Source organism: Symphalangus syndactylus, chromosome X, assembly GCF_028878055.3.
Source record: "Symphalangus syndactylus isolate Jambi chromosome X, NHGRI_mSymSyn1-v2.1_pri, whole genome shotgun sequence".
Classification (NCBI taxonomy): Eukaryota; Metazoa; Chordata; class Mammalia; order Primates; family Hylobatidae; genus Symphalangus; species Symphalangus syndactylus.
Window position 1 is genome coordinate 105,655,179 of NC_072447.2, and position 5,755 is coordinate 105,660,933.

General features: G+C 44.6%; 1 pseudogene; it reads right to left on the reverse strand.

Moving 5' to 3' along the window:
- Nucleotides 1–4,302: 4,302 nt before the first annotated feature.
- Nucleotides 4,303–5,235, reverse strand: LOC129476438 (14-3-3 protein theta-like; annotated as a pseudogene).
- Nucleotides 5,236–5,755: the final 520 nt, after the last annotated feature.

Here is a 5,755-nt window from a genome sequence, read left to right on the forward strand (position 1 = left end):
AGGCCCAACAATGGCCGCTCCTAAAAATGACACCCAATCCGGTCCGATCTGTTTGCCCTTTTAATTCTAAAGGTTCTGATTGGCCAATTTTATCTTTTTCTAGTCCTTTTCCCAGGCAATATCCCGTATTTTTCATCATTTGTCTACTATTGTTACTATATTGATCTGTAGGAATAGATATTTCAGCATCCCATTGTTGCAATAAGTCTCTACCCCATAAATTAACAGGAATAGGTGTAATGATAGGTTGGATTATCCCTTCCTAACCATCCGGCCCCTGACATGGTAAAATCAAAGAACTTTGAAAAACTTCTGAGGCAGCTCCTATTCTAACAATAACAATGGATGCCTTTTGCTTAGGCCAGTGCTGGGGTCATTGATTTATAGCAATAATAGAGACATCAGCTCCAATATCTACTAGTCCTTCAAAATCTTTTCCCTGAATAGTTACTGTGCAAATAGGTCTTTTGTCAGACACTTGATTAACCCAATACACAGCCTTTCCTGCTGGATTAGTATTACCAAAGCCTCCTGTTCTTTTCACTGTGCTGCTTCCTAGTTTTATGTAAGGTAACAGCAACAACAGCAATTCTTTCTCCTGGGGAGGCAGACTATGGAGTCAAGGAACTAATAACTAATTGAATTTCTCCAGTATAATCAGAATCAATTATTCCCATATGTACAGTAACACCTTTTAAATTTAGACTAGACCTTCCAAGTAATAGACTGTTCCTGAGGGTAAGGGTCCCCTAACTCCCGTGGGGACCTTCTTTGGTGGCTCCCCAGGAAGTAAGGAGAGGGGAATTGTGCTGTAGAGGTCTACAGCAGCACTGCCTGCTGAGGTGGGGGACAATTCTTGTACATTTGTAAGGGCACTGGCTGTGCCAGTTATGCCTTGGTTTGTTGAGGGGCTCGAGGTGGGCCTCTCTTACCATTTCCTGAAAGAGGATGTCCATCTTGACTAAATTTAGAATGACACTGATTTGCCCAGTGATTGCCTTTCTTATAATGGGGACATACACTGGGACTTTTCTGTTGATTGATGGTAGTAATTTTTACCTTTTGATTTCCTTTTCTACATTCCTCTCTTGTGTGTCCAAATTGCTGACAATTAAAGCAAGAGCCTGAGAAACAGGGCATATTCTTTCCTATTCTTAATCCAGCCATAGCCTGAGCTAAAAGAGTAGCCTTATGTAAGTTACTTCCAATGCCATCACAAGCCTTAATATATTCAGCTAAATAAGCCTTCCCTCTCGGGTCTAATAGCAGTTTGACACTCTGCATTAGCATTATCGTATGCAAGAAGCTGTATTACAACATCCTGAGCTGTTTTATTAGTTATGGCTTTATACATAGCCTCTTGGAGCCAAGCAATAAAATCAATATATGGTTCTTTAGGTCCTTATCAGACAGAACTGAAAGAAGGATATTTTTCCCCTGTAACATGTATCCTTTCCCATGCCCGTAAGCACACAAAGCGCAGCTGAACAATGGCAACATCCTCCATTACTGCTTGATTCTCTAATCGACCCCAATTAAGGCCAACTCCCATTAACTGTTCAAAGGAAACAGGCACAGGTGGCTGTGCTTGTGTGTTTTCCCTTGCCTGAGTTTGAGCTTCATCAGCCCACCAGGTTTTAAACTGCAAGTACTGAGATGGAATGAGAACAGATTTTGTCAAAGTATCTGAATCATATGGTATTAATCTATCATCAAGAGCCATATTTTTAAATAAAGTTTGCACAAAAGAAGAGTTCGGTCCATATTGACTAATGGCTTGTTTAAATTCCTTTAGTAACTTAAAAGGAAAACTGGCCCAATTAGCTATATTCTTTCCTCCCTGCTGGATTATAGTAATGGGAAATTGCCATGCTTCAAGGTCTCCCTCAGCTCTAGCTTTTTGAATAGAATTTTGTATAGCACTGCCAATTGCTCCAGGTTTCAATGGTACAACTACAGGAGCAGTAAGTTTTTCAGCTAATTTTCTTGCCCATTAAGGGGAGACAGAGGAGGTGGCCATTCACTTAATTCAGCAGGTGGAGCCGACGGGCTAGTAAAACATACTTTTTTTAGTTTTCCTTTCTTTTCTTTAACCTCCTCCAGTAGCTGTTCCTCACACTCAGAATCTGAAGTTAGATTTTTACACTTGCCCTCCTCTTCCTCATCTGAATCTGCCTCATCATCTGTTTGAAATGGCTCAAGAGCAGCCTTTATTAGCACCCACACTGACCGATGGAAACTGGAATTTCTGCCCCCTCTTTATATGCCTTTTTAAAATCTCTTCCAATTCTCTCCCATTCATCCAACTCCATAGTCCCTGTTCAGGAAACCATAGGCAGAACTGCTTTACTATACTAAAGAGTGATAACAAATTCTGAGTACTAACTTTCACTCCCCCTCTTCGTAATAAATTCCTTAAGAAATTTAAATATGCAGAATGTCTGCTTTCACTTTGTCCCATTGTTACCCTGGTTCTTCCGAGTGCTCAGCTTTTCCACCGAGCTTCTTTTAGGACATCTTTTAGACATCCTCGGGTGTCCTCTGACGATGCGTCCTCTGGTTTCACACGCTCTAGCATTCCTTCACCAGGGTCTTTGTCGCCCCACGTTGGGCAGCCAGGAATGTTGGGGTGATCAGACCCAACACCAGGTCATGGGGGCGACAAAGTCTGGTGGAGTCAAAGGAATGAGAAAAAGACAGTTTGAGAGAGAAAGTGGGACCAGGGGGCCATCACGAGTGTGGAGGCTATGAAGGCCCCAAGCTCTGGGAGCCCACACAATTTATTGGTGCTCAAAGAAACAGGTGGTGAGGATGTGGGGGTTGAAAGGAAACAGTGTATCAAGTGAATGAGAAGCATATGGCTGCTTGAGATAATGGGAATGCTAGAAGCAAGGAGCCAGCAAGTCTAGCAGACATGCAAGCCCTGCCTCAGCTTCTCTTCCAACACTCAGCTTTTCTCCCAACAGTCTCCCAAGTAGCTGGGACTACAGGTGCATGCCACCATGCCCGGTTAATTTTTGTATTGTTAGTAGAGACGGGAGGAGGGGCGGTGTTTCACTATGTTGGCCAGGCTGGTCTCCAACTCCTGACCTCATGATCCACCTGCCTTAGCCTCCCAAAGTGCTGGCATTACAGCACCTGGATGATTTTTTTTTCATTTTATTTTATTTTATTATAATTTGGTGACTTTGTAGTTTTAATTGACAGTTTGTAACTGTACATATTTACAGGGTACAATTTGATGTTTCTATATATATACTATACTGATCAAATCAGGGTCTTTAGCATATCCCTTCACCTCATACAGTCAATCATTTCTCTGTGGCGAGAACATTCAAAAGCCTCTCTTCTAGCTATTTTGTAATATGCAATACCTTATTTTTTATTTTTTTTTTTTTGGAGACGGAGTCTCGCTCTGTCGCCCAGGCTGGAGTGCAGTGACGTGATCTCCGCTCACTGCAAGCTCTGCCTCCCGGGTTCACGCCATTCTCCTGCCTCAGCCTCTCTGAGTAGCTGGGACTACAGGCGCCTGCCATCATGCCCGGCTAATTTTTTTGTATTTTTAGTACAGACGGGGTTTCACCATGGTCTCGATCTCCTGACCTCGTGATCTGCCCGCCTCGGCCTCCCAAAGTGCTGGGATTACAAGCGTGAGCCACCGTGCCCGGCCACAATACTTTATTGTTAACCATTGTCACCCTACTATACAATAGAACACTGGAAAGTATTCCTACTAATTGTAACTTTATATCCATTGATCAACATCTCCTTATCTTCCCTTCTCTTCCCTCCCCTTCTCAATCTCTGGTAACCATCATTCTACTTTATGCTTCTATGGTATCAGTTGTTTTTTTGGGGGGTGTAAGTGAATTTTTATTGGGAAGGGAGGTTGTCAACTTAAACAGCAACAAATAGTGAATAAGGAAACTCCCTGTTGCCACAGATATACGTGACCTCCTTATGTGATACAGGAGGCATTTCAATTTGTGACTCCCAGTCAGAGATGGCAAGTGCTTTTCCATTCAATCTAATATTTCTGGATTCCTACTAAAAAGGAATACATTAAGAGCGTGGAAAAGTTGCTTATTGAAAGGAAACCCCCGAAGAGTAAGGAAGGGAATGTAGAAATTAAGTTATGTGGAACACTCTTCAAACTGTAATTAACTACATTTTCATATCTTCACAGTAATACAAAACACAGTCACTTGCAGAACTGGTTCAGATTACTTAAATGCCAGATACATTTTTAGTCCTGTATAAGTGTTTGGAAATTACTTATGTTTATATAAAATGAAGCTATTAATACTTTTCTACAGTGGTAACTGCACACCAGGAAGGCCAAGACAAACACAGATCAAGGGATGAAGTTTTCCCAAAGCTGCAGTGTGAAAAGACTATAAACAGTTGATTCCATACACATGAATGGGTTTCTTTGCTACAGGAAATCCAAGTGGAATAAGGAATGGAGATGTGTAAAAAGGTTTCTTGAAGTAAAGAAGGATGACACCCTGTATGGATTTAGACTTCAGCCCCTTCTGCAACATCACATTCTTCTCCTGCACTGTCTGATGTCCAAAGTGTTAGGTTGTTTCAAAGCAACTGTATAATGAGGGTGCTTTGTATGAGTCTTCATTCAGTGTATCAAGTTCAGTTATGGCCTCATCAAAAGCCATTTTAACCAGCGTGCAAGCAAGCTCTGGGTTATTAAGAATCTCATACTAAAATACAGAAAAGTTAAGAGCAAGCCCTAGGTGGATTGGGTTGTGTGGGTTGCATCTCTTTCTTGCTTGTATCAAATGCCTCTTGGTAAGCTCCTTGAGAATTATCGTTTTCGATCATCACCACATGCAACTTCAGCAAGGTACTGGAAGTAATCACCCTTCATTTTCAGATAGAAGACCTTACTCTCTGGATTAGTTGCATTGGCTATTAAATATTTATCCAACAATTCCAGGACCGTGGTGCAGATGGATCTCAGCTCGGACTCCGCTTTCTCCCGATAGTCCTTTATCAGCTGCAACTTCTTGTCGGAGGTGTAGGTATTCTGCTCCATGCTCCAGATGACTCTCCAGGCGGACCTGCGGCCCCGACCACGTTCTTGTAGGCCACGGAGAGCAGGTTGCGCTCCTCCTTGGACAGCTCGGCGCCCTGCTCGGTCACGGCCTTCATGCAGGTGGCCATGTCGTCGTAGCGCTCGGCCAGCTTGGCCTTCTGGATCAGCTCTGTCTTCTCCATGGCGGGCGCGGGGCCCGGGCCTGGCCCGGGCCTGGCCCGGGCGGAGAGCGAAGAAAGCCAGGGCGGCCGCCCACCCGGAGCGGGAGGAGCCTCCAGAGCTGCGGAGGGGCGGGGCGGCGAGGCGAGAACAAAAAGCAGGGAGGGAGAGCCGTCAGACAATGGGGTCGGCAGCCTGCTTTTATCTCTGGCACAAGGCGGCCTGTTGAATTTCCCTCCCCCGACCCCACTGCCGCTGGGCGCCCCGGGAGGCCGCTGCCCGCGGCAGGAGGAGGCGGGAGCGGCGCAGGGCCCCAGCGCGCTGGGAGCCCGAGCTGCCGCCGCTCCCACCACCCCTGCCCGGCCGGCCCAAGATAGAAGCGACCGTTTGATATCAGCCTTTTAAAAAAATGGATTCCACATATGAGGGAGATCAGGTGTTATTTGTCTTTCTGTGTCTGGCTTATTTCACTTAACATGATGTTCTCAAGGCTCATCCATGTTGTTGTACATGACAGGATTTCATTCTTTTTTATAGCTGGAT